Consider the following 9,886-nt stretch of genomic DNA (forward strand, 5'->3'; position numbering starts at 1 on the left):
AGGGAAATTACATGAATTATTCGGAGCCGGAGCCTGTTTGAGTTGGACAGCGAAGCCCTTGCTGCTAAAAGTGGATAGCATGGTTTACCCCAACGTTTTAGATATCTCATCATGATAATTCATAGAAAAGGTGCAACACATTCTTTACCGGAAAGCTAGCGGCCACAAAGTACGAACCAAAGCGATGAAGAAGTCGAAAGACATGCCACGAATGATAATACTTACGCCCCGGAAAATTGTCCGCTTTCTGGAAAACAAGGGTTATAAACGGGACATTAAGGTTCATCGATTACTGACATCACTCTCACTGTGTCCATTACGAGATTTTGTGAAATGTGTCCTATTGCAGTTTTCAGCACTTTTCTATGTTGATCACTCCAGCTGTGGCATTAAATACCAATGTCTTCATCGCCTGTCCCAACCATTGACAGTCAGTGAGGTGTCAGTCAATGCAAATATAACTACAGGTGACTGTCTGGAAAAGCTCACCTGATTTATTAAAAGGAGAAATAAGGTATACGTGTGGCAAAAAAAAAAGAAGAAGCAATTTCCACATGACACAACCTCACCATTTTTTTTTCTCTTTTCCCGCTCATAGCATTATCCTGCCTCTTATATGCTAGCTGTCTAGCTACGCAACACCTTCAGCTGTTTTTAGCAGGGGATTAACGTAGCATTAACAGCTTACACCGTTTTCCTCTATTGCTCTCTCTCTCTCTCTCTCTTTTTCTCCTCCTTCTCTCCCAAAAGCTCCACTATTTCTGAGTTAAAATAGTGGATTTGATTTTTTTTTCTATCTTTTATGTTTTGTTTTGTGACAGCAGAGCCCAAAATACGGCTGCCATTTTGTTGGGCATTTCAGTTGAGGTTCGACTGAAGCATCAGAGAAGCTAAACCGTTTAGCTAGCTCTGTCGGTTATTCTCGCCCTCACACCAAATATAGGAATATAAACCGATACCTCTGTTTGATGGAGTTGAATGTTATTTATTTGTACTTTAAGGTGTTGGACATTCATAGAAACAGATGGAGCTTGCTTTATAAAAAAAAAGCAGAGACTTAAAGCGCAGACTTATGAAAATATGTAAAATTGACATACTCTCTTCAACACAGATGGATGGAAATTATTTATGAGATACATCCATCAACCAGGGATATTCTCACAGTTAAACCAAATGCTTACACACGCACACACTCCCCCCCCCCCCCGAGCGTTGCATTGTTACCATCACATGAGACCACACACACAAAAACGGGGCGTGCATCTCAACGTCTCACCGTCCAATCATCCACGCGGCTTCGAGAGCGTACCCTGTGTGTAATTCCGATCCTTTTCAGGAGCTCATAACCGCAAAGCAGCGGAATCCACACACAATGCTACGTCAAAACACAAACAAAACGAATCGCGGTGCGCACAACACGGGCGCTGGATCTTCTCGCTGCGGCGGCCTGCTTTCCATATCGAGATGGGATGGCGGAGGGAACAACATCCTTTCATAACACCGCCCCCCCCCCCCTCGCTACTGTACCCCCACCCCCCCGCTGTGTCCTCCTAGCTGTACCTGCTACTCCAGCTCCCATGTGATCTCATTATCTCGATTCATTTATGTATCATATACATTGTGCGCGCTTCCGCCGCACGGTGTGTGCATACATACATTAAATTACCCCGACAAACCGGCGGCCCCGGAGAGTTAACACAATATGTACACAGCGGTAAAGCGCGGTTAATCCCTGCGCCGCAAACCTGAGACGACTCCACGTCCCCGGCGGCGGCGGCGGCGGGGGGCTTCCAGGGGTGGGTGTCGCGGTAACGGCGCTGTCCTCGCTCACCTCCTGGACGTTCACCTAAGGGTGCTAGCGTGCGCGGCACTCGTTTCGCGGCCCGTCTGCTGGCGGGGCGACCCACTGAGCTCTCGGCGGGGGGGGGGGGGGGGGGGGGTAATTGCTTCTGATGCACAGGCGGTGCCCTGGACTCCCGGGGGTTGGGCCGTGCACGCGGGCCCCCCAGGGGCCAACACCTGGGAGGTGGGAGGGGGGAAGAGGAGAGGGGTTCGGCCGGGGTTTGTTTTGAAACGCTGGCTGGGACCCTCGTATCCTGCTGCACGGCAAAACGTCGACCTGTCCTACGGGGACACAAACAAACGTCTTTGAGATGTCCCCTTTCCCCTCTCACCTACCTTCCCCCTGTCCCCCACTCCCCCCCCCCTCCTCCTACCTCTCCCCCCTCTCCCACACTGCATAAGACATGCACAATGTCCCCTCAAGACACCTAAATACCGTATGACTCTTTTCAGCAAGGGATTTCTGACGTGTGTCATTTACATATCCCGACAACAAGGGTACGGTAACTGGGGTAAGCTCGATAGCTTGACCGGCCCTATTATGTTTTTTCTGTTGGGGGGGAAAAAATGGTGCCTTCAAATGTGCAAGTCCGATCAAACGTGGCAGGTTGTTACCTTGGCCAGCAGGGGGGAGAGAAAAACTGCCCCCCCCCCACCTCTTGACCGATATATATCACGTGTGGGGGGGGGGGGGGGTGTATGGGTCAAAGGTCGAGGGCTCTCATAGTCGACTACATGTTACAGCTGATTGCCCTTTTCCCCCACCCAACCCCCCAGAGGGAGAGGGGGGGGGGGGGGGGGGAGTTGCTTACCGCAACACCAGACAACCCAAACACAATTCCCCCAGGGGGGAGCCGACAGATTGGTCCGTCCGGAGACCCCTGTCATGTCAGGGGGGCTCTTTAGCGCCCCAAATCACAGAATCAACCTTTATGGCCGGTCCCCTGCTTCCCAAGCTGGGGGGGGGGGGGGGGGGCTGTCTGTGTTGATCAGCGCTAACTAGAGGCCCGTTGTGTGTGTGCGTGTGTGTGTGTGTGTGTGTGAGCGAGATAATAAAGCACAGTAGGAAATGAAGCATTTTTTCCTCCCTCTGTATTGCTCCAGGACCTCCAAACGATACCACAATGGCAAAGTGAAAAACAATGTTCAATGTTCAATACCTGTTATGGTTAATATGGTTCCCCCTTCATCCTGTTCCCTGCCTCATCTCTGTCTTTTATCCTGAGGAGGATAGTAGGAGTAAGCTATCTGTCTATCTATAGAGATGCATTTGGAGAGGCGGGTTGAGAATGAAATGGCTCATCTTTAAGTTATCAGTTAAACAGTAGATCCTCGAAGGACATACTGCCCTCCCGTCTGTATGTCCACTTAGAGAGGAGGTATGCCGTCTGTGATTGGCTTCTTCAAATAACTGTAAACCAATAGGAATTAATCTACTATTTCATGACATTGATAACCGGTAAGCAGGGCCGTAGCACCAAATCCTGGGTCCTGTATACAAGAGGTACTGATGCCCCCCCCCCCCCCCCCCTACCGGCCCCCTGGGCAGAATTGTTGAGGGGGGCGGGGGGGTGGGGGGGGCGTTGGAAGGGGAAGCAATAGTTGACCAGGGGGGAGAAAATGGTTGACGGGGGGGGGGGGGGGGGGGGGGGGGGGATGGTAGAATGGTAGAAAATTCTGGAAAGCTCTGACCTCCATTCTGTCCGGACTTAGGCTGCGTCCCATTTCTACCCCTTACCCCTCCCCGTTGGTTTGAAGGGGTAAGGGTGTCCCAATTCTCATTTGGGTTAAGGGGTAGGGCGAAGACAAAAGGCTACGTAGCCCTTGAAACGAAGCTATCCAAGGACCACACTTCAAAGGGAGGGCTTCGAGGAAAATCCGGCCGAAAATGCATTTTTACTAGTTGTTATCATTCGGACTCATGATGTAAAGTTGACTGTATATTCAGCTCGAAGTCATACACGGACAATGCGATCTCTGAGCTCGAAATAAAACATGACATAACGGTAAATAACCGTTGAACTATACATACAAGATTTTGGCGCTCTCTAGTGGCCAACCGAAATCGCCAAATAAACAAACAGCAGCGATGGCTCAAGCGAAGGACACGCACAAATGTAATTATTTTCAGCACTTTAATTACGGCAGACTGGTGTAATAATACTATTTTCGAGCGGTTGTGAAGTTAGTTTTGAATCACTAGTCAAGTTTGTTTTGATTCACTAGTCAAGTTTGTTTTGAATCACTAGAAGCCGATGCTAATGTGTTCCGCTATCGCTATTTGTTGAGATAGATATCCGATAACCCTTGACATGACATGTTAAGGTTTCAAGTAAAATTTGTGTGCAGTGGATTTGCTTACTACTACTATTACTTGGTTGATTATACCGGCGCACTGCTTTGATATCGGTAAACCTGCCACCTAGGCTACGTCACTCGCCTGTCAAACTGAAGATTTCCTTTCCACTTTTACCTCAGGGACACCACAGGAGACCAGACGGCTCATTAATTTCAGGGCGACCAGGGACAATGAGTACCTAAAATCTAAAATGATCGCCAGAAAACAGTGGGAGTGAGTCTTACGTTGTTCAATCTTTTCATTCTGGCGTCTGTTTTCTACTTTGGTATTTCTGTGTTGAGCTCAATAGCCCACTGAATGTCGGTGTCATTATACTGTACGTTGGCTGTGATGTAGGATTTTTCTGGAAGAAATGGGGGTGGAGGGGAAAGTGACCAGGCAACAGGCTTCTAAGAAGTGGGAGAACCTTAAAAAGAAGTACAAGGTATGTGTGTAGTTTGAAATAAACAATTACCAATTGCCTAATGAATGAATCAACCAAACGAGACCATTGTTTTTGTTGTAATTGAGTATTTGCTCTGTGTGTGTGTGTGTGTGTGTGTGTGTGTGTGTGTGTGTGTGTGTGTGTGTGTGTGTGTGTGTGTGTGTGTGTGTGTGTGTGTAAACCTCCATTACTCGACTCCTGTCTTCATCATCCCGAAGGCCCGCTCTATTACAGAACGCATCTTGGATTGGCGGTAATTAAAGCTCTGCTGCACCCACCCAATCACCGGCTCTTTATAGGGAGTCAACAGACATACGGGCGTCTGGAGGCAGGGGTACCCACCATCACCTAAAAGCATGTAACCCGGCGGTGGATACCTGGCAGTCAAATAAAAATAACTGTTTTTCATTACCCTTGTCCTTTATGTTTCTTGGACGGAATGTAACTGATAATTTCGTTGCTCTGTAACATGTGCAATGACAACAAATAAAATCCTATCCTATGGCAATGTTTTGATATGTTGAGGGGAGTGTCTTATGTCTGCATTTATTTGAAAGAGCATATGCACAGAAAAGCAGACGGACGGAGTTACAATGGAGATCCTGCGAGTTTTTAAAGCCATGTGACGCGTCACATCACATAGGGAAGTTAACGCCAGCATTTCTGACGTTTTTATCCACTAATACATTATGTTATGTGAGGCAACGCAACGTATGCTTGATCTGAAACATGCCTACTCGTGGCCTCTGTTGACATAGTAGTCAGCTGTCCGCAGTCAGCGACGATGAAGCCACGTAATGGAGGGGTGTCCCATTTCTGAGGGGAACGTTTTACCCCTCTGTATTGAGGGGTAAGGGGAAGGGGTAAGGGGTAAGGGGAAGGGGAAGGGGTAAGGGCTAGCAATGGGATTGGGCCTTAGAACCTGGAAGCTAAACCTTCCTCTGAATGATCCACAACATTCATCGCTCCTGAGCGCTCAGGTCGGTGAGGAGCCGGGAGAGTGGGAGACATAACTTCACCTCTCCTTATGCTCAACGGCCATCTTGGCACAGAGTGGTTATCCGGAAACCCTTCCCATCTTGTCAATGGCCGCTTGAGAGTCCCTGTAAGCACGTTGCCACTTAACGGCAGAGCGGGAATGTCAGCTAATGGATAGACCACCGATAAACAACGAGACACCAGCCTTAAAGGACCCAATACATGTTTTTATGCCAGCTTATTGCCCCCATTGTAGCTTGATTCGCAGGCTTGGTGAATCTCAGGAAGCGGGGAGAGGGGGACGGGGCATGGGGGACGGGGGGTGTCTCTGCAAACGCATGTTGTCAAGTGGGTGATAGACATATGAGACGTACAAGATGGCACTCTCCCTCAACACCCCCCCCCCCCCCCCCGCCCCCCCCTTCCCCAAGTGGGAATGACACCCCAGGCTCCCCCCCACCCTGTATGTTAACCAGTGTGTCCCACAGCTGTGTTTCCAAACGGGCTTTGACAAGGCAGCCCGTGTTCCGGGCGCGCTGAGCAGCACTCCGTGTTTTGACAGCAGAGACGATCTGTCAGCAAATAGAGAGAGCAGGGAGGTGGGGGAGGGGGGGGGGGGGTGAGAAGGTGGGTGGGATGGGGGAGAAAGGAGTGGGTTGAGTCTCTCCTTGCTACTATTTGATCAGTTCAGTCGACTTCGTTATACAGAAGGAGAGGAAGAGGTAGAGGGAGGAAAGGAGGGAGAGAGGGGGGGAGAGGGAGAGGGAGAGGATGAGGGCGAGAGGGGGGGGGGAGAGGATGAGGGAGAGAGGGGGGGAGAGGGAGAGGATGGGGGAGAGGGAGGGGGAGAGATGAAAGAAGAGAGAGAGGGAGAGAGAGAGAGGGAGAGGGAGAGAAGAAAAGAGAGACAGGGAGAGAGCTGTTTTTTGCTGGAGCGAAGAACTCGACCAAGGCATAAGAACATAGGGGAGAGAGGGAGAGGGGGGAGAGTGAGGGGGGGGGGGGGGGGGAGAGTGACCACGCACTCTTCATGGCCACAAGACAAAGGGCTTTCTTCACCTTTTAATTAAAAAAGAAATGGGGGTAAATGCAGTGGCGCCAGAACCCTAGTGCCTTTTTAATGAAGCACCGTAAGGTCAACAGAGAGCCCTGCTCGGCTCAGATGAACACGGCCCGGTCCCGGTGCAATGTGGGACAAGTTTGCAAAGGGGGAAGTGTGTGTGGGGGGGGGGGGGGGGGGGTAGCGAAGGGGGGAGACAAATCTTCAAGGAAGGATTACCTGTGTGGAGCTCATGACCTGAATTGACGGTTTAAAAATAAGCAACCGTAACCACCGGCCGGGTTAAGTACAGACGTCAGTGGTGCGTTGTCCCGTTAAACCTATAGAGGCGAGCCGTAGTTTAAGCTGGGTACGCTATTTATTTTAGAAACAGTTTATGGCCTATTTGTTGGAATTCTGGATGCACAAATCAAATGCTCTGGCAAAAAAGGGAAAGATATCCAGTATCTGTGGCTGTCCGGGCCTTTAATAAGCCAGTCAAATAATTTCATTCGGCCCGGAGGATATGATTGGATGGCCTGCCTGTCTGTCTTCCTCTGAGCCCTCTGCTGTTGCTACAGCTGGCAAGCTAGTCACGTGTTGTGATCGAATGGCTTTGGAGGAAGGACTGCAGGAAGGGGTGGATTGAAAAGAGGTGGGTTGAAAATCGAGCTGCTCTGGCTTAATTCTCCACCGTTGACGACCCTAGCTTTAATGACCCGAGCTACACTTAACGACCCCTCCGTGTTTAAATATGAACGCGGGTAGGGTCACACGCAGTCGACATGCAGGTGATGAATGCATTTAGGCATTAATATGTACATGTGTTTATCACCTGCATGTTCCGCTGAATGGGAGGTTTGCTGACTCGTTTGTTGGGGTAAGATCGCTGTCGATAAAACATACCGTCTCGCAAGGCAGTGCCCCGCACTGCGTTGCGTTCATCCATTCATGCGTTCATTTATTGTTTGTTCGTTTGCCCAAGCGTGCTTTTTCACACGATCAATGTCCCGCAGTTTTTTGCTAATTAGCCAATCTGCACGGTGGGCTTTAACAAGCTGCGGCTGACGCTGTTCCTTTCTGAACCTGGCCTGTCCGCCTCCATATGTGTAGTGGTACAGAGGAGAACGACTGAACCAACTTGGGATACGGTGTTCCTGCTAAGCGTTCTTATCTTCGTTGAATACGGGGAATGGGTTAACCTAGTGATTGTTAGTGCTTGGCACTTGGTTCTATGAACAGCCTTAGTGTACCGACAGAGATGTATTGTTTTTTCTCTTTCTTCTGACAAATGTACTTTTTGTTAAGTCTCTTTCGATAAAAGCGTCTGCTAAACGCCCTCAATGTAAGTGTAAATATAAGCAGGTCCAAAGAACCCACAGCTTCCAGAGGTTAGACTATTGGGTGGGTGGCGCGTGTTGGTGGCCGTCGGTCCGTATCGCCATGGTATCAGGCGGAGAGCGTGCCGTAGCGACTGGCCGTTGATGCTGTCGTCGGGCGGGGCGTCTGGCCGTCTAAGCGTCCGCGGCCGCTCACGTTGATTAATGGCCGTCGCGGGGCCCGGCAACAAGTCAGCTGCTGGTGTTTTGACCAGGTGGCCGGGGACGAAAAGGCCATTACCCCCCTCTGGAAAAGTCAAGTGTGTGTGTGTGTGTGTGTGTGTGTGTGTGTGTGTGTGTGTGTGTGTGTGTGTGTGTGTGTGTGTGTGTGTGTGTGTGTGTGTGTGTGTGTGTGTGTGTGTGTGTGTGTGTGTGTCTGCGCGTGTGTATATGTGCGTGTGTACATGTGTTTGTGTGTGTGTGTGTCTACATGCCTGTGTGTGTCTGCGTATGTGTGTACGAGTGTGTCTCCACGTTTGTGTATCTGCTCGTGTGTGCTTGGCCCCCGTGTGTGCGTGTCTCTAATTCCGCTGCCTCCACAAGGACATGTGGAATCAAGCGGCTCTTCCTCACAACGCTGCGTGACGCTCGCGCCGCGGTCGCTACATCGTGGGCCGTGTGGCGGCGGTAGCGGCAGCGGCCATTTCCTCTTAATGCGTCGACAGGATGCTGCTATGGCGCGCCGCGTCCCCGAAGATTGATAATGAACGATTGGCTCATTAACGGAGCCTATTAGCCATGTCCACATGTGCGGCCCCAGGAGTGGGCGCGGCACTCGCCCAAACGACCGCAGTACAATATCAAGACTAATTGCCTTTGAAGACGGGAGTCCGTATCTCTGTCCCTCTCCTCTAACTCTCCCCGGGCGTTGCCGCGGCGTTCTTTTTTCGGCGGGTTTTTCGGTATCATTTACTGGTCCGCTCGCAGGAGTGACGGGGAACTTCGCCCCGAGGTGGGGAGACCTCGTGTTAGCGCTGAACTTCCTGATTTCTACACCGCTGTCGGACTCCGGCGCCCCGGTCAGCCTTTGGGATGAATTATTTAAAAAAGGTCTCGTCTCTGTAGTGAGGAATAACCTGAAACGCATAGATTAACGGTGAACGGGCCTGGAGGGAAGGGAGGGGGGCAGCTGGGGAGTGAGCTGGGGTCTGGCCTGACGGGGGGGAGCGTGGTGTTAACACAGCCCGGGTTTGGCAGAGTTTGAGGGACGCCATCCCTGCTGTAGGCGTATGCGCTCATGCACTTGCTGGACCTCTTGTCTCCGAAGCATCTCACGAAATGCACACCTCCAGCAAACATCTGCTGTGTGTGTTCTTTAAAAGTCTGGTTTCGAGGGATGCAATGTAGTTTAAAGCATTTGTTTCTTTCCTTCTTGCGTTTCGACTGTCGACTTATAGCGCTGCATTTTGATTGACACTTTTGGGTATTGCATGTTCATAATCCTTACCGTATGACAGATTTATCTATATATAAATATATATATAGCGTAATGATATATGATATAAATATATACATGACAATAATATATCATTACGCTAGTGCTGGTAGCTCATTGTATCGTTGCATTAGGAGCATTGTCAAACCCATCAATGAAGTAATGTATTTTTTAATGAGTTTATGATCAAAACCTTTTGTATTGAGCGTCATATCTTCGTCACTTCCCTGCCCCCCTCCGGTAAGATCTGGCGTGGAACCCGAGACCGCGGGCCACCTGACCCTCCTCGCCGTTCTCCAGGAAGCAGAAACGCGCGCCGTGTTTACCCTGCCGATGACCTGCTCGTGAGAATCTGACCCCTGACCCCGGGCTGACCTCAGAGCCCAGACGCGGAAACCCGACGGCAACATGAGATCAGAAGGACGTTCCG

General features: G+C 50.4%; 1 long non-coding RNA gene across 1 annotated transcript; it reads left to right on the forward strand.

Moving 5' to 3' along the window:
- Window positions 1-3,580: 3,580 nt before the first annotated feature.
- Window positions 3,581-5,358, forward strand: LOC115538469 (uncharacterized). The gene is made up of 4 exons (XR_003975334.1): window positions 3,581-3,959; window positions 4,321-4,414; window positions 4,538-4,625; window positions 4,844-5,358. It is a non-coding gene; the product is annotated as an uncharacterized LOC115538469 (long non-coding RNA).
- The last annotated feature ends 4,528 nt before the right edge of the window (window positions 5,359-9,886 follow it).

This window comes from Gadus morhua, unplaced genomic scaffold (genome assembly GCF_902167405.1).
Source record: "Gadus morhua unplaced genomic scaffold, gadMor3.0, whole genome shotgun sequence".
Taxonomy (NCBI): domain Eukaryota; kingdom Metazoa; phylum Chordata; class Actinopteri; order Gadiformes; family Gadidae; genus Gadus; species Gadus morhua.